This window comes from Gymnoscopelus microlampas, assembly GCF_963454915.1.
Source record: "Gymnoscopelus microlampas genome assembly, chromosome: 20".
NCBI lineage: Eukaryota > Metazoa > Chordata > Actinopteri > Myctophiformes > Myctophidae > Gymnoscopelus > Gymnoscopelus microlampas.
Window position 1 is genome coordinate 4,781,197 of NC_139957.1, and position 19,693 is coordinate 4,800,889.

At 38.6% G+C, this 19,693-nt stretch overlaps 1 long non-coding RNA gene across 1 annotated transcript; it reads left to right on the plus strand.

The window, feature by feature from the left end:
* The first annotated feature begins 2,088 nt into the window (after nucleotides 1-2,088).
* On the plus strand, nucleotides 2,089-2,536 carry LOC311036700. The gene is made up of 3 exons (XR_014599883.1): nucleotides 2,089-2,138; nucleotides 2,222-2,269; nucleotides 2,474-2,536. It is a non-coding gene; the product is annotated as an uncharacterized lncRNA (long non-coding RNA).
* Nucleotides 2,537-19,693: the final 17,157 nt, after the last annotated feature.

A 19,693-nucleotide genomic window follows, 5' to 3' on the forward strand; every position in this document is an offset into this window, starting at 1 on the left:
AATACGGCCCTAGCCTATTATTTTAGGGAATAATGTTATGTCTATGTTTAATTAGAGTTGAAACCTTGGCAAAGGTTTTGAAACTTTTTGGCTAATGTGAGCAAATTCCTTTTCCTTTCCTTTTTTAGAGCCAGTGCCACGTAAAATGGCAAAGGCCAATAACGGTGCAGGTGCCACCACATCCACCACCACAGGTATTTTTCAATGTATTACGAGTTGAACTTGCTGAACCCTTCTGGATGTTTTTGACTAATGTGAGACATTTGCTTTTTTTAAAATTTTAAGGTCCAGTGCCACAGAATATGGCAAAGCCAAATAATGGTGCCGCCACATCCACCACCGCAGGTAATTGTCAATGTATTGCGAGTTGAACAAACAGAACAATGTGTATTTAATAGCTATGTCCCACCCCCCATCACTTGTCCGAGAATATTATTCACCTTTCCTTAAGTTTGGCCTCTTGCATAAGTACAGTTAATGAATCGATCAGAGTTTGCATTCATTTTTAGACTTGTGTCACGTGATCATTGCTTTTACAGGTCCAAAGAAATGGCAAGGAAGAGGGAGGAAACGTGCTCTTATTCCACGTGAGTTTGTCCATATCTAGAATTTTTGCTTTGTTTTTGAAACCATTTGAATCTAAATTGCGGCAGTTCTGGGGGAACGTCCTCCTAAAATGAAAAAATCTACAAGCTCAAAACACTTCTTGTGAGCTTGTACATCTGACATTGTTGACAAAAAGAAAGACCGACCGGTTAAACTGCAGTGAACTTAAGTAATCCTCTCTATAACGAGAAGATTTAATTATTTTTAAATATGAATCAATGCATATGTATCTACCGGTAACTAAATCTATATATTCTTTTAGGCCCAGAAAATATTTACTCGGAGGATCTTTTTGCGCCACAAGGTATGCCAACAAGATAAGAGGCCTTATTTATTAAAAAAGAAATGTGTTTCATAAAATATAATTGCTGTGATTATCTTCATTTAAACACATGGCATGTACATATGGAATGAGTTTATTCTTTTGACTTTCAGCACCTCAAACACCTATTTCCCCACAAACCTCTGAGACCTGTGTTGAGTCACCATCATGTAAGACTTTTTTCAAATGTAAACTTGTATGACTTTCAATAATGTGTGATTGTCAAAATGATCACTTTTTCTTTTCCATCTTTTTTATTTGCAGATCAGCCATCAGCTGACGACTCAGAGACACAGATCTCAAGTGAGTTTGAATTATTTTCCTTTTTATGTAGTGGGTATCCTCGTTTTAGTTAATTTAAACAATATACTGTACATGTGGCCTAATTATCCTCCTCAGATGAATCTACGCCCACAGGCAAAACAGTGTTGACCAGAAACCTGACCCCTTTGCTCACCTCAACACCAGGTATACCAACATGATGCATTCATTTATTTTCCCGTCCTGAAAGGTGTAGTTACAAATGGGGGTTCCAGCCCAAAATGGGTTAATAAATTGCAACCTGTGTAATTACTATGTCCAAACATACCCTTATAGATTTGTCTGTCTTATGTTTTCTGCCTAAGGTTGTGACGAAACTCCCACCAGACATAGAAGTGCACAAGGTACCTACATTGAATGATTCATATAATAAATGTATGTAATTTATTTTAAGCTTTTCGCTTTTTGTTCATCTGCCTGCATTATCGTTACGACTACTATGCTGCTACTACTAGGTCCTCAAGAATAAATAAGTATAGCATTTTCAAAACATTGAGCTGCAAAGCGCTGATTAAAAGATAATTTTATTTTAAACATTCAATATGAAATCTTTAAAATTTAAGCATAGATCACTGACGGTAAGTAATAAAAGTAATTTCACTGCCCGAGACTGAGGCAGGAATCCACAAGGTATACAAATAGCAGTGGTCAAAATGGTGATGGTATATGTGTCAATTTTAATTTCTTAATACCACCTCCCAACAGTGAATCGTGGCAAGGCGCCGCTCCGTACAAGAAGTAGGACTCCTGAAGGTACATATGAATTCAGTCTAGAGTTGATTACAGTGCTAAGTGTTTTAGTATGATGCGCAATTAACTTTCCCCCCCGCCCCCTCAACAGAGTATCGTAGACAGAGTCCCGTACAGACTCGAGCCAGGACTCCACAAGGTACAATGTTGTTGATTATAGCATTGATCATAATGGCTACTGTAAGTAAGAATTTTAATTGTATCCCCCTCACACCCAAACAGTTGATCCAGGAAGAACTCCGGTCAGACATGCAGTGAGAACCACAAAAGGTACTTTTTGATTAGAGGATAGCAGAGATGACAAGGGTGATTGTGAAAGTCAAATGTGTAATTTGCTGGTCTTTCACCACAACAGCATATCTTCATACATCCAGTTCCTAGAAAGACCATGATTCCACAAGTTACATTTTGATATTAACAGAAATCAAAATATGTTCAAGCTGTCAAATGTTTTATATTTCTATTATCAAACAGATGACAACCTCACTCCACTTACACGGGTTGCAAAAAATGTCCTGAGGACCCAGACATCTCAAGGTATGTATCGATGGTAAAGTGGAGATGTCATTGAAAACATTTAATTTAGATGTGTAATTTTGTCTTCTGCCCCCAAACAGCGAGTCGTGGCATCAGAAAATCCATAGCCAGGACTCCTCAAGGTACATTTAGATTGACTAGAGCTGTGATCATATTTGTGTTGGTGTTAATAAGGCTTGTAATTTACTTTGTTTCGCCCTATACAGTGGATCCCAGGCGTACTGCACGGACCCCACGCAGTGCCAGGACTCCTCAAGGTACAATTATATTTCAGCAGTGATTGCGAACGCGGAAGGAGGCGCCTCCGCCCAAGTGGAGCTTACTATGAAAGTCTGCTCGGCTTGTGTGTGTGTCTGTCTGTCTGTCTGTCTGTCTGTGTGCAGTGCACTGCCTGGGTGCGGCCAACAGAGTGCGCCAGAGTGCAGCTACAGTCAAAACACAAACACACACACACACACACACACACACACACACACACACACACAAAGTCCGTAAATACACAATATTTTCGAGCTGCGTTCGCTTCCAGCGTTTGCGCGTCTTACTTGTATACATAGTCATAGGTGTAATTTCCTTTTATACCACCCCTACAAGGAGTAGTCTACTCCAAGTCAACAAAGGACAACACACGGTTAATTTGTAGTGTAGGTCTGCGGACAGATTGACAACAGCTGTGATCATATTTGTGTTGGTGTTAATAAGGCTTGTAATTTACTTTGTTTCGCCCTATACAGTGGATCGCAGGCGTACTGCACGGACCCCAAGCAGTGCCAGGTCTCCTCAAGGTACAATTATATTACAGAAGTGATATAAATAGTTGTAATTTCCTTTTATACCACCCCTACAAGGAGTACTAGTCGTACTCCAAGTCAACAAAGGACAACACACGGTTAATTTGTAGTCTAGGTCTGCGGACAGATTGACAACAGCTGTGATCATATTTGTGTTGTTGTTAATAAGGCTTGTAATTTACTTTGTTTCGCCCTATACAGTGGATCGCAGGCGTACTGCACGGACCCCAAGCAGTGCCAGGTCTCCTCAAGGTACAATTATATTACAGAAGTGATATAAATAGTTGTAATTTCCTTTTATACCACCCCTACAAGGAGTACTAGTCGTACTCCAAGTCAACAAAGGACAACACACGGTTAATTTGTAGTCTAGGTCTGCGGACAGATTGACAACAGCTGTGATCATATTTGTGTTGTTAATAAGGCTTGTAATTTACTTTGTTTCGCCCTATACAGTGGATCGCAGGCGTACTGCACGGACCCCAAGCAGTGCCAGGACTCCTCAAGGTACAATTATATTTCAGCAGTGATATAAAAAGTCATAGGTGTAATTTCCTTTTTTAACACCCCTACAAGGAGTACTAGTCGTACTCCAAGTCAACACAGGACAGCACAAGGTTAATTTGTAGTCTATGTCTGCGGACTCCTCTAGGTACATTTCGGATGACTATATACAGTAGCAGTCATCCTCAGTGTTGATGTTGGAAGAATGACACGTAATTGCCTTTTTTTCATCAACAGGAAACCGTAGAAAGAGTCCCAGAATTCCGAAAGGTACGTTTTTATCAACTTGGGCAGTGGTCTTACTGTGGCAGTTTTTTTGGGGGGAGAGAGATGAGGATGTTGAAATTGCTAAATAAGTAATAATGTTAGCAGACATGCAAAAGTGTCACTTTTCAGCTACAGTCACCTTTTTGAACCCAAATGGGCCAATTGTGTGACACCTGACCCGAAAAAAAAACAACATGTCACCATTTTCACCTAGGGGCTGTTTGCATGCCTGTGTTATGTTATCGACAAAAGCCAAAGACAGCCTCACATAACTGAAATCACAGGCAACCTTACATAGTGATGAGTTTTTGGATAATCTGGTATTTCAATAGTTATATTTGTAACAACTGTGCCTACACAATAATTGGGAACTGGAGCTAAACAGGTATGCAATCTCTTTCAACAGGCAAGAAGAAGGAGTTCACTTATCCGATGTCAGAGACAAGTAAGAATGGAAGTGTTTTAAGGGATTAAAGTAATTGAAGAGAAAAGGTATTATCTGGCATTATTAAACTTATTTGTTCAATTACCTTTTCTTTTTTTTCAATAAGAATTTCAGCAGGTCGTTGTGGAAACATTAGTGGCAATTCTCGAGGAATTGAAAGGCCTCAAAGACCCTGACGATGATGAAGACCCTCCAATCCATATAGCGAACCTTGAGCAATTCAAAAAAGTTGCTAAGGACCTGGAGATTACTCGCCTGCGACGTTCGATGGTCAGTTACAAAAATAATATGCTTAAACACATTGAAACATATATATATATATGTACATCTATGTTAATATTTTTTAATATCATACAGATTTTAAAACTGTCTCATGTCGGGGGGAAAGACATAAAGACCTGCACAAAGAAGATCCTAGACAGGTATGAGTACACATTGGCTGCAGTTACATGGACTATATTTATTCATTCAAAATGAACTTATGGACCAGGCGCTGCCCGGCTCCACTACCCTGGGCAGAGCTTCCCCACGTTCCTTTATCACCATTTCTATTCGAAAGTAGCAGATCAACAAGTTCTGACTAGTTATTTTTGTTGTATTTGAACCAGACACTCTAAAACTTAGGCTAGCCTACTACTTGTCACATTTCTCATGTAGGCTAGCTTAATTTTATTTTCTGGCTGAATAGATTATTTTGATTATTAAGTTCCCTTTGCATATCAAGGACAGGTAAAGATTGTTCCTCCGTCACAGGCTCAGATCCTCGGAGCGTCCGTTCTCCTGGACAAGTCTGGGCTTAACCGTTACAGTATATAAGCTTATTAAATGACGCAAAAAAATATGAATTATTCATTTTTTTCCCCGCAGGAGCGAGTGCTTCTTCACAGACAATATACATACAATACATACAATATTTGATATAAAAAATAATAAAAAAATCGGGATTTGATATTTACTTTTAGGCCAATTCTGACAGCACTACTAAGTGTGGTCATGTGCAAAAGAATGCATGTATTCCAAACGGAGAGGAGCGCTATAAAGTGTTTATATGGTAAATTCCGATTGGTGTATATACCCTTCCAAACCAGAATGAAAATTCAGACGGTAATGGAATATTCGATTCCAATTGAGGTGTTTACATGAGCTTTTTTATTATGAATGAGCAGTCATTCCGAATACAAGTGGAAAAAAATGTCAATGTAACCGCATCCCCCAAAATGTATTAATATCATCATTAAGACAACAATGGAATGGGAAAGGGGTTCATTGCTTTTCATATCAACATAATTGGCCTCATTACAGGTTGTCTGAGTATGCGGTTTACAATCTGCATGTTTTCTGTTTGTTTCAGACTGTTCACCAATGGCCTTATGACACTGTTCAACCTTCGTGGTGGTGGACAGCACACAAAGAGGCCTTTCATCAAGACGGCTTTCTACTCAGTGATCAATGGTAAAAAGAACAATTTTAAGTGCAAGTCATTTCATTGCTTCTTCACTGTGTACACGTGTGACTGACATACCATTAATAAATGACAATTTGTATTAATAAAAAACATTGTTTTCATTGTTTCGATTGCAGAAGCCGTGCAAAAGACATTCCGACAGGCTACAGAGGAGCAGGTCAATGCAGCCATCTCGGACCATTTTAAGCAGGCACCGGGACGTATTGGTGGAGGGGGGTTCAAAACAAAAAGGGCTAGAGCCAAATAAAGATGTCCAGTTCCAACATCCCCATCTGTAATGGGACATTCTTCATAATGCGTACTTTCTACTTTAGTTACATTTTGATGCCATACTTTGGTACTTTTAGTAAGTCAATTTTAAATTCTGGACTTTTGAATCTAACATAGTATTTCTACATTGCAGTATTGAGTAGTTTTTCCACCACTGCGGACAATGACATCAAAGAAAAGGACACGCACACTGTCAGTAATTTGACAAAAAATGTTACTCCTAGACAGTCTACATGTCATTTTCTTTGATGTCATTATATCAGATATTGTTCCAAATACTGAAGGGTGATGGATGGTGACACAGGCCGTTGTCAGTCTATTATTATTCATGTTGAATAATTCCAGTTTTCATGTGCAGGTTACCTGTTGTAGCAAACAAATGCATGTCAACCAAGTGCCATTGTTGCTGAGAAAAGCATATTTTATTTTATTATTATTCCTTAAAAGTGTCTGGCTGTCAGAAAAAGTGAAGTTGGTTACAAACCTCGGCAGATTATATTATGTATGTACGTACAGGCCACTTTATTTTGTCACCAAGTAAGAACTTGCTATTACTTGATTTGACCAGCAGATGGCTCTGTAAGAATTTGTCAGTTTTTCATCTGTCTGTTTTTTTGTGCTTTGTTTACTGAGACCTAATCCAGGGGTCTTCAACAGGGGGTCCTCAGAGTTACTACAGGGGGTCCGCCAAATCTTTGTGTTATGATTATTATTATTTTTTTTACCTTAACCACTTGAAACCTATTATCCCTTTTCTGAGGAGAACTTAAGCCAAAATAGCCGATCTACAAGCTCACAACGCAGCGCGAGGCGTTGTGAGCTTGTAGATCGGCTATTTTTGGCAAAGAGGTGTAAAGGGGGAAAAAATAACAGACCAAGAGAACAAAAATAGTGTAATCTGAAACACAATTTTATACAATATAGAGGAGTCCTTGCTTCATCTCTCTATCTCAGCTAGGGGGTCCTTAGCCTGAAAACGTTGAAGACCCTTGACCTAATCAATATAATGGGTGTAGGCCTACTGTTTGTGAGGTCTTAACCAACTATATGTTCCCAGAATATTGGCAGTTTGTTATAATAATAAAAAAATAAAAAAAAGCTGTTTGTCTAAGGCACCCGTCCTTAAAGGTGAATGTTGGACTAAGGTTTCCTTACCTTTTCTATGACATGATATCTTAGGATGAATCGTACAGTAGAAAAATGTCATAACTCCATCCTAAAATATCATAACGTCATAGAATAGGTAAGAAAACATTAGTCCAAAATTCTCCTAAATTTGAGATGTGTTTTTTTAAGAAATGTCAATTAAAATTGATTGTGCAAAGCTTTCGTATGGTTTTAATTGTTTAAATGTGAAATAGAAATGTCTTGCTATTGAAATTAAACTGACAGTTGTAGAATGCTGAAGGGAACTAGGAACACTGTAGTAAAATGTAATTAAATGATCAGGACATCGTGACTACATTACCATTTGGAATAAGGTAAGCATTTCAATGCAACATGGTTTGCTTTTAGTTTTGCAAGCTTTTAATTTTTCAGAAATTGGGTTTCATGTGAAAAGTTGAATACATTTTAAAGGTAGAACATGCTTATAGTCGTCATTTAGACGTTATTCAAACGTCTATATTTAATTGTATATATTTTTTAATTAGACGTTTAAATGACATCCTTTAGACGTCTAGATTTAATTACATCTAGTGATCATTGTGAGCCTATATATAGATTAATCTAGACGTCTAAATGATGTCTGCATTTCAACCTTTAAATTAAAAACTAGGTCTAAAATGGAGTTCAATTTCAACGTTTGGCTGACGTCTAAAACTATACATTGACGTTTAATAGCCGTTATTTAAACGTCTTGATATAAACGTATAGCCGTTCACTAGACGTTGAAACAACGTCTAGGCTATGTTTAGACGTTGAAAAAACTTTCAAATCAAGACCACTCATAGACCGGATTTAGCCTAGACGGCTAGGTGCCATTTAGACGTCATTTAGACGTCTAATAGACCGAAAAATGCTCAGTGGGCTGTTTCTGCTATTTTCTGCCATTTTGAATGCCGTCCTAAACTTTGTGTGTCCTGTGACAAGAATAGTGTGTGTGTTGGTACATCGCGCGCGCGCGCGCACACACACACACACACACACACACACACACACACACACACACACACACACACACACACACACACACACACACACACACACACACACACACACACACACACACACACACACACACACACACACACACACACACACACACACACACACACACACACACACCGTTTAGTTATGGCTCACAGCTCTGAGGCAGAAATGATTTGGGGGATTTCGTATGTGTTTTTTTTTCTATCTCCCAGAGCACCAATCAAGAAGGGACAACGTCCCCCCCAGAGGAGCGTGAACATAAATCTACCCGGCGACAGGCTGCTCTTTACACCGAGGGGTTATGTCACTCCCATTAGTGTAACGCTGTGCAAAGTCCACTTTGTTTCCCCTATCTCTTAACACATCTCAATGCTGTACACTCAGGGGGCTGCTGGTGCTACTATTTTCCCTTCTGTGCCACATGGTATAAATGAGGTACTTTGGCCTTAGGACGCATATTAAATCAGTGGTTCTCAACCTTTCTTCATTTCAAGGACCCCTAGTTTATATGCATTATAGGGCCATGGGCCTCCATTTGATACACTTTATTTTAGGCAGTGGTGTAAAGTAACGTAAAGTAAAGTACATTTACTCAAGCACTGTACACATTTTGAGGTACTTTTACTTTACCCGGAGCGTTTCCAATTTTCAGCACTTTTACTTCTACTCCACTACATCTCAGAGGCAAACATTGTCATTTTACTCCACTACAATTATTTGAAAACTTTACTTGTTACTAGTAACGTTACTAGTTACTTGTTGTAGATTCTGATTATTATTACAAAACATACATTAACCACTTCAGCCCTATATACATTTCAGCCATTTGAAAATTGCAGCAAGCTCACAATGCGTCACGATGTGAGCTTGTAGATCTGCGATTTTCAAAAGATTTTTTCGACATTTTATACATTTTGAACTTGTGAAATGGGACATTCTGCATAATGAGTACTTTCTACTTTTGGTACTTTAAGTATATTTTGATTCCAATACTGGACCCTTACAGCCCATTTGGTTCCATTTGGAGCTACACTTTCAGAGTTACAGACCCATAAGGGTCCACTTGGTTCCCAACTATGAGTAATGTAGGTGGAGACTCCCTGGTAACCTTTCAAGGGCATATCAGCCCCTAAACATATCAGCGTAAACGGTAAAGAATACCAGCACTAGATGTACCCTGTTTTAATAAAACTCTGGCACTTAATGTGTTAAAGAACCAAAAGTAAAAGTACTCAAATATTTGAAAGTAGCAGATCTACAAGCTCACAACGCGTCGCTGTGCGACACGTTGTGAGCTTGTAGATCTGCTATTTACAAATAGCCTACTGTAGGTATAGAATACGGTCAAAGAGGTTAATGTATGTTTTATAATGTAATCATTTATATCTGCAAAGTAACTAGTAACTAAAGTTTTCAAATAATTGTAGTGGAGAAAAGTACAATATTTGCCTCTTAAGATGTACTGCAGTAGAAGTAAAACTATTGACAATTGGAAATGCTCCAGTAAGTAAAAAAAAATACCTCAGTAAATGTACTTAAGTTACTTTACACCACTGTTTAAAGGCATTGTAGGGAACATTAAGCCTAAATTTAAAAAATATTTATATATATATTTTTTGCATTTTTCCCCCTCTATCAGCCACTATATAATGATGCTGGGGTGTTTTCCTGCACTGAAACACAGGCCTCTTTCTGAAAACCCTATTTTCCCTATTGTTGTTGTTGTTGTTATATAGACCCCTTAACAGACGACGTCATACTGGCTGCGTGCAGCCAGTATGCGCGCAACGAAACCCATTATATCAGGTCTCGTTAGGACGCGTCTCACTAGCCAACACACACAAGAGGGGGTTGGGGTGTGCTGAAACCAGTGCACCCCGAAACAGGTTGGGAATTGATTGCGTGAAACAATCACCTGTGCGTCCAGGCTCAATGTTAGTAAACAAATAATTGGTCTATTTGTCCGGTACGTAAGGAAGTCTATGGAAGTCTATGGAGGCATCACCCCCTGGTGGCCGGGAAACGAACTGCACAAACAATAACAATGAGGGAAAATAGGGTTTTCAGAAAGAGTACTGTGTTTCAAAACACCCCAGCATCATTATATAGTGGCTGATAGAGGGGAAAAAATGCAAAAAATATATATATAAATATTTTTTAAATTTAGGCTTAATGTTCCCTACAATGCCTTTAACTGTGACTTCACACTGAATACCACATTGCCATTCGACTCCACAAAAATGGTATCCGATCTATTCCATGTCAAATCCAAACTGGTTTCATTACAATAATACAGAGGGGATTCTCATACAGCAGCTGACACTTTCAATTTGATGAAATATAATAATAATATAAACTAAATTATAACCAATAAATAATAAATGGCAGTTAATGGAGGTTCTTGGTCACTTCATTTTACAGACACAGATGATGAGCCCAGAGTGTGAATGGCCATGCCAGATTTCTTGTAATCTTCTGATATTTATTTTCCAAATGACCGGCATTCACCAGCAGTACAAAGAGGTCCCAGTCAGACTTGCCCTCCTATTTTCTTCACAGTAGTGATCTCACAAATCTCACAACACGTCGCCATGCAACGCATTGTAGATCTGCTATCCTCCTATTATTCTACAAACCTCTGTGACCAAAATGTGGTGAGGCCAAAATGTGTTCTGCCCGGTTCTCCTCACTGGCTGGAGCAATTGATCTGAACGGGATCTGGCGGGACGGGACACGGCATAACCCCACGTTTGCAACTACTTTCGCCTGCGCACTTCACCGGGTTTGGACTAGTTTGGAGTATTTTGGAAACATTTTAACAACACAAATTGTTACGGAGATGTCCGTATATGGCCATGTCCATAATAGGAAATTATATAATACAGTATGACGTATGAAGCAGTTATGCTCGAGGGCTGTCCTAATATGGTGAATACCAAACCACCAGTATACAGTAAATAGGCCAGTCGACGATAGCATATTGAGTTCAATAGAGATCGGTGTTAAACATTAATATTGACGATTAACAGAAGATAGGAACACTTTGACCGAAGACCCCATTACCTCGACTGTCTCAATACTGTCCCGTCGATTACTAGGGCAGCCATCTAAGTCGCTAATGCAACAGAATACCGCTCTGATCAGCGGTACTTGGGAACGTCTGCTACCAGCACTAAGTATGGCGGTCCCTGGCACAAAAATATTTTTAGATGGGTGTTTGCGGCCAAATTCATAATTCATTTGGGGGGTCCTAGATATGAAAATGTTTGAGAAACACCGTGTTATAGTGCAGCCACAGAGAACGCCCTCCCCGCTACTAGCAAACACGTCCAATTATGTTTGCCGGAGTCAAGTGCCCAGCCAAAGCAAGAGGCACCGCAGTGTTATTGAAGTTGTTCACATCATTTCCGTAGGTGCAAAGGGCCCGTGCATCCAGTAGCCTTGAGAGTGATTTCACGTACCTTTTTTAAAACAACTTACTTAGTACTCAAGGCCGGGGCAGTGCATAAGACCTTGAGTTTAAACTTGCTACAGGACCTCTGTTCACCCAGGATTGATTTCTGCCAAACCTTTTCTCCCCCGAGCGTCCTCAACAACTGCACGTAAGTTCTCTCGTTCTGCCGCGCTTACCATTGCAGCACGGAGATGAATAATACACGAAATGAATTCTGTTTGAAAGACATTTCTGTAAACGCAAACAAACAAGCAAAATCCAACGGATCGTGTATAAGATCTATTTGTAGGATTATGAGTGAAGTTAAACGATTATCACAGTTAATGACCATGGGGCCAGAAACTTTATTTCCAGCTAAAAAAAAGTGAAGGTGTTTTTTTTTCTCGTATTTCCTGATATTTGTTCCGGCAGAGCACTGCAGAATGGGGTTAGGCGGGTCACTCAACAGTGAAATTAGTAACACACCTTGAAATTAGACACCTAAGGTGCCTCTAATGCAAAGCGTAACTAAAATCATCCTTAGGCCCAACGTTCCCCTCACCTGCTCTCCACACTTTCTTGCTGGCTCAAGGGAAAATGCAACTAATCCAGGAATGTGCTTGTTAACCCTTTAAGGCCGGGGACGCGTCTCTGTGTCATTTTTTAGATTTCTTTTCCTTTTTTTTTCCTACCGAGTGCCGTGCTACGAGCTTGTAGATCTGCTATTTTTTGAAAAATCATGAAAATGTGTGCAAATCCTTGAATATATATATTTTTTAAGCAAACATTTGTAACTCAAATCTTTGCTTCTAGGGATTCTACAAAGGTCTTTTAAATCCTAACAGTTTTGAAAAAAAACGTATGTTAATATAATGTGGTTCTCAAACTTTTTTTCATGTCAAGGACCCCCGAAATTATACGTATTTGGCCAAGGACCCCCATCTCAAAATGCTTTGTTGAAGGGACCCCCAGAAGCAAAGATTTGAGTTAAAAATATATATAATATATTCAAAGATTTGCACACATTTTCACGATTCTTTTCCAAAAATAGCAGATCTACACGCTACGAGCTTGTAGATCTGCTATTATTGAACAGCCAAAGAAACACAAAAAATTACACACAGATGCGTTCCCGGTCTAAATGGGTTAAGTAAGGCAAAAAACGTGATCGTACTGTATGGAGACTAGATTAGAAGTCTATAGGAGCACGCGATGCATGATTGGAACCCTCCGGGCTCCCTGCCCCTTTCTGTTTATCGTTACAAGCATTTCTCGATGTAACCTTCATGCTTACTGTGGATTTTCAAAGTTTTTTTTTTGGTTATTGTTGTTGAAGAAAAGAAAGGAAATAACACGCAGGGGAGGAAAAAGTAGATGTGTCCTCCACAGAGAGGAGATGGAGGTGTACGGTGGATTCTTAAAGAATTGGCTCTCAAGCACACCACCCCGTCTTCGAAATCATATTGAAGACATCAATGCCAACACACTATTCCACCCTCAGTAAAGAGGTCATCTCGGCTAACAGTACATGGCTCAAGTACAGCAGTTGAAAAGCATGAAGAATTTAGCAAAAGAAGCATAACGCTCGAGCATAACCAATGAGAAAATTAAACTGACATTCTCCCTGTCAATGGGGAGAATGTCAGGGTCAAATCCTGAGAGAGAGAGAGAGAGAGAGAGAGAGAGAGAGAGAGAGAGAGAGAGAGAGAGAGAGAGAGAGAGAGAGAGAGCGCATCAGACCATAAGGCATCCTCACTTTCGAGCCCACACGGACAGTGCCCATAGCTTATTTATTTAAACTGAAAACTTCTAGAGTTTTGCTTTAGATTGGCTGCTTTCGGCAAACAGATTTGGGGGACCACGGCCGATGAAGTATAATATGGTTTTAGTGGTTAATATCATTCTTATCATTCTAAAGGACTATCCCTAGACAGACACCTGTTTCCATAAATCTTTTTAACCCATAAATAATCACATAAAAATAGACCGGTTGCGGCAACTAGAAATTAGAGCTGTGCCAATACCAGTATCAGAAAAGCTGCCGATACTGCCTAAAATGCTGCCATCGGTATCGGCGAGTATGCCAGTCTATGCCATTCCGATACCACGTAATTTATCACATGCTATGGCATTTACAGTAATATTTTTGAACGCTTCAGTTGATGTTGCTGACTGTTTTATACTCTTACTGTTCTATTTACATTATTATTTTACAAACTTGGAGCTGCCCTTAGAAATCATTAATGGAAGTTGTATTTATTCCTACTGTAGATCCCTGGTCCTCAAACCTTTTTAATTTCAAGGACCCCCATAACTGTTGAGAGTGTAGAAATGTATGCACGCTCTCAGAGTTACAGACCTTTTAGGGTCAATTTGGAAACCTGAGAGTCCTTGGACTTCACTTTCCTATAGTTTATTTAATTACACACTGATACGCAAGTCGTGGTTTTTGGAATCGGTAAGGAAAACATTTTATCGGTACATCTCTACTAGAAATGTAGCCCTTTTGACTAAAGCAGCGCCGTCCATGAGTGACATGTGCTCTACAAGTTCATAGTTGTTATCTCCCCCAGGGAGGTTATTTTTCACCGTTTGTCAGTTTTACATTTTGATGTTAAATTGTATTTTCAATTGGATTACGCTACTTATCCCGGAAGTGCCACTAAACTGTAGGATGAGCTAAAGTAGGAGGTCAAAGGTCAAGGTCACCGTGAACTCAGACAATAAATTCCTTCAAAGTCTTCGCTACATTATCTGGACAGACAGGCATGTGAACTGCAACTGGTTGGCGGAGGCATCCAACCACAATGCAGTATTTCTAGGTACAAAAAAACACACATTACTGAAATATTTAGATCAATTTTTTTCCCAAATTTGGTTTATTCAAACTAGATTATCACTGCTTACATCACATGATTTAAGACAAAAAATACTGAATTTACTTATGCCAATTTACAGTGGTGTTAAGTAACTAAATACATTTACTTAAGTACTGTAGCCTACTTAAGCAAAATTTTGAGGTACTTTTACTTTACTGGACTATTTCCAATTGTCTATACTTTTACTTCTACTCCACTACATCTCAGTGGAAAATATTGTAGTTTTACTCCAATAGAATTAATTGAAAACTTTAGTTACTAGTTACTTTGCAGATATAAATGATTACAATATAAAACATACATTAACCACTTTAGTCCTATTTTATACCTAGGCTATTTGAAAATAGCCGATCTACAAGCTCACAATGCGTTGCATCGCGACGCACTGTGAGCTTGTAGATCTGCTATTTTCAAACTTTTACTTTGGGTACTTTAAGCACATTTTGATACCAATACTTTTGTACCTTTACTCAAGTAAATTTAGAATTCTGGACTTTTACTTGTAACGGGGTACTTACACCTTGCCGTATTGATACTTTTACTTAAGTAAAACATTTGAGTATTTCTCCCACCACTGCCAATTAACAATAATTATATTTCTGACTGCCTACAATAACACGTACACTAGTGAGTGGTTTCAGAGCACAAGTGGTGGAGGTCTTCCCTTTCAACATATCATTGAGTTGAGTTTTGTTTTCCTCAGTTTTGTCCTTGGTCTTCTCGCAATCAGGACATTTTGCTTTCTCTCTCAGCTTCGCTTTTGTGTTACAGTTTCCATTCCCAGTGGGGACACTTGTCTCTACTCTTGTGTACGAGTCCAACACAACTCCATTTTGGCTTTATCAGTCGAGGCCGAACGCGGTCACATCCTTGACAGTTGGAATAGCTGCGTTGACAGAAGACAACTCGACAACATCACAGACACAAAGCACTGAGGGTGGCAAGAACACGGCCAAGGGGATACTTTTAACACGCGCGCGCGCACACACACACACACACACACACACACACACACACACACACAGGTTATGCGTATGCTGGCAAACATCGTTTATTGTGTGGACTTAATTCAAAAGCGTGCCTCTCTAGAAGATGATTCTGTTTGCCGCTTTGTTCTTGTTGCGCTAGTGTTGTTTCAGAGGATGGGGCGGAAATTATTATAATTGTATTTTATTATCTCCTATTTTCAGTGGTGTGAAGTAACTAAGTACATTTACTCAAGTACTGTACTTAAGTGCAATATAGAGGTACTTTTACTTTACCGGAGAATTTCCAATTGTCTATACTTTTACTTCTACTCCACTACATCTCAGAGGCAAATATTGTACTTTTACTCCACTACAATTATTTGAAAACTTTAGTTACTTTGCAGATATAAATTATTACATTATAAAACATACATTAACCACTTAAGCTCTATTTTATACCTAGGCTATTTGAAAATAGCCGATCTACAAGCTCACAACGCGTCGCATCGCAACGCGTTGTGAGCTTGTAGATCTGCTATTTTCAAACATTTTAGTACTTTTACTTTTGGTACTTTAAGTACATTTTGATACCAATACTTTTTGTACTTTTACTCAAGTAAATTTTGAATTCCGGACTTTTACTTGTAACAGAGTACTTCTACATTGCAGTATTGATACTTTTACTTAAGTAAAACATTTGAGTACTTTTTCCACCACTGACTGTACTGCACTTAATTTCAAGGATGTTAATAAGGTATATGCATTAGGCCACAGACCCCTATTTGATACAATGTTGTATCAATCCGCGAGGATGAAATAGGTCTAATTATTATTCAGATACAGACTGACCCCTTTGTGCCACACCATCAAAAAGGTCTTCTGGATTTAAAGCTGCCCTTTGACGATACTTTATGTCCATCCATTTCTGGAGCAAACACTGTGTCCGTGTTTCATTTAATTGAACTTGGAACCATTGTAAGAGGATGTTTTCCCCTCTATAGTCTACCACCATTTTATTGGCTGAAGCTGCCTCTGGTCCCAAGAGTCTGGAAAGTTACTGTGATGTGACTGACAGCTAGGAGGCATGGAGACGTATGCTTTGTTCAGAAAACAAAAGCAATTTGAAGAAAATACCAAACGACCTTTCCGATTAGACTAAGCCAGTGTGAGAACAACACACAGTGGTGTTAGAAGTACTCCGATATTTTACTTAAGTAAAAGTAGCAATACCACAATATGAATAGTCTTTTACAAGTAAAATGCCCGGGTTCAAAATATTACTTGAGTAAAAGTACAAAAGTATTGGCATGAAAATATACTTAGAGTACCAAAAGTAAAAGTACAAAAATGTTTGAAAATGGCAGATCTACAAGCTCACAATGCGACACGTTGTGAGCTTGTAGATTGGCTATTTTCAAATAGCCTAGTTATAAAATAGGGCTAAAGTGGTTAATGCATGTTTTATAATCTAATAATTTATATCTGCAAAATAACTGGTTAATTAAGTTTTCAAATAATTGTAGTGGAGTAAAAGTACTATATTTGCCTCTGAGATGTAATAGAGTCGAAGTAAAAGTATTGAAAATTGGAAATACTCCAGTAAAGTAAAAATACCTCAGAATTACAGTACTTGAGTAAATGTACTTAGTTACTTTACACCACTGGAACATGAACGTTTATTCAACTTACAGCAAATTGAAATCCTCCATCCTGTAAGAGAATCGGGTGTTTGTGCTTTTTGCTTTGGCAATGTAAACGTATGTTTTCTCATGCCAATAAAGCCCATTGAATTGAATTGAATTGTTTGTCCAGGCCCACTGAACTGGATTGGAATATCACCCCAGTGTAGTTTTTGTGTTTTAAATCAGTGCAATGCTCTAAAGACGGACGGTGGACACAGTGTTAGAAATAAAATGGAAGTGTGAAAGAAGCAGGGTTTAATGGCTGCATTGTAAATCAGACCACATCTCCCCACAGCAATAAAAGGCAAATGATTACTTCGAGAGAGTATCGCCACTATTAAACACAATTGATCCCAGGCAAGACTTTATGGACATGACGCAGAGGTCTAATACTGTATCTCTAGAACAAATAGTTTACTCAATTCATTTCCCAATTGTCTTGAAAAGGCAATACACACACTGAAAGCCAATGAACGGGCTGATTTATGGAGGTATTTTATGTTTATTAGTAGCCAATATTAGCATGTATAACATCCAACACCTCCGTAGACACCAGTGAAGTCAATAATGCCAATAGTTGACTCTGCAAAATAAACAATGCCGATCCTGCTATTATATTCACCAACACAGAAGATGTGCTTTCAGCGCAATTTTTGTTTTCTTGTTTAATTTTAGTGTGCGTAAAAGTCTGGAATAAAAAAAATACTTGAGTAAAAGTACAAAAGTATTGGTATCAAAATGTACTTAAAGTACCAAAAGTAAAAGTACTGTAAAAAATACTAATTCAAGCTCAACGCTACAGCGATCGCACGGTTTTGTACGTTTTTGTCTTAAAGACTTTACACATCGGATCTCAGTTACCATTCCAATGGAGAACACTTTCCCTCTTATTTCCCGGACCGACACACGTTCCCAGTTATAGCCTACGTTATAATTCTTCTGCCTGTAAACCAAATGAAGCGTAGCCAACATGTGAGGTGTGAGTGGGATTGAAATGTTAGTCGATATTCAAAAGACAATGGTATCCCCGCTGCGTGGGGGAGAAGGTGTCAGAGTGCGTGGAGTCCCGAGGGGAGAGAGTGGCCAATGAAATCACAGGAAAAAAACGGTCAATTTGATCTGAAGTCCGTCTGTGTGGTAGGTGGCCTTATAATGCCGTCATGCGAGTGTTAAACCTATCAAACCCAAGCCTAAACTATAACCTGCAATCATACTAACAGTGCACAACTGTGCATGAAATGCACAGTTGAATGAAACCACACCAAACTCATGCCAAACTTAACCATCTCTAAACTACTACCTAAACTCAACCACCCCTGGTTGTTCGCACAATGCAATAGACTGTATTGTAGGTATTACATTATAAATGCTACCGTGCTGAAACTGGAGAGGGGAAACTCAAAGAATGCCCTGTCGTTTGTGTGAGTGCTTTTTTTTTCCTCCTCGCGTCATCTCATAAAATAGACCTGAATGCTGTTCCTAAATGAAACGGCTATTCAGGTTATTAAAACGGAACAATTTTGAAAGGAGAAATCTTTAACTCATTTTCCCATTAATCTTCAAATAAAGGAATACAAGAAACCCATTAAAAGGAAAGGTGAGAGCTTAGTCAGGAGATGAGTGTTGCCATCATGATATTACAAGTCCAGGCTGTTGGCACTATGAAATCTCTCTCTCAGACAAAGAGACAGTTTTGCATTGCCTTTATGAATGCAAAATACCTTTTTAATACATTGGGAAATATGTTTAAATGGTTAGGAGAAAAGTGGTCCAAGGCTGACAGAGTCAGTTCTTCTGAAATGGCAGTGATTAAATCTGGTTATAGGAGAGGCAAAAATGTCTATTTACAGCAGCAGGAAGAATAGAGTAGAGGGCAGGGCTGGGCAAAATGTACTTCCTGTTTTCGTAAAACTGGTGAAAAGCCAAACTATGGATAGATTTTTGATCATTTTTAGGAATTCATCAGAAAGTGGTGCTATGATGATGCTTTATGTTCTGTGGTAGAGGATAAATTAATATTAAATATGTGTTAGGTAGGTGTATTGATGTATTGAAATAGACATATAGGATTTGTATTGATGTATTGAAATAGACAGATATGATTTGTATTGTCTTGAAAAAAAGAATGGATTTTAAATAGTTTCTTAATAATAGATTTGTAAAATCTAAACATCTCTCCACACTATAGATATCCTCACTATTTATAGACTATATTCTCCTCAAAACCTTGGCACACTTCTCCTCCTATAGTTTAACATAGAAACTGCACTTTTCACAATGTTTTATAGTTTTTGAAATATTT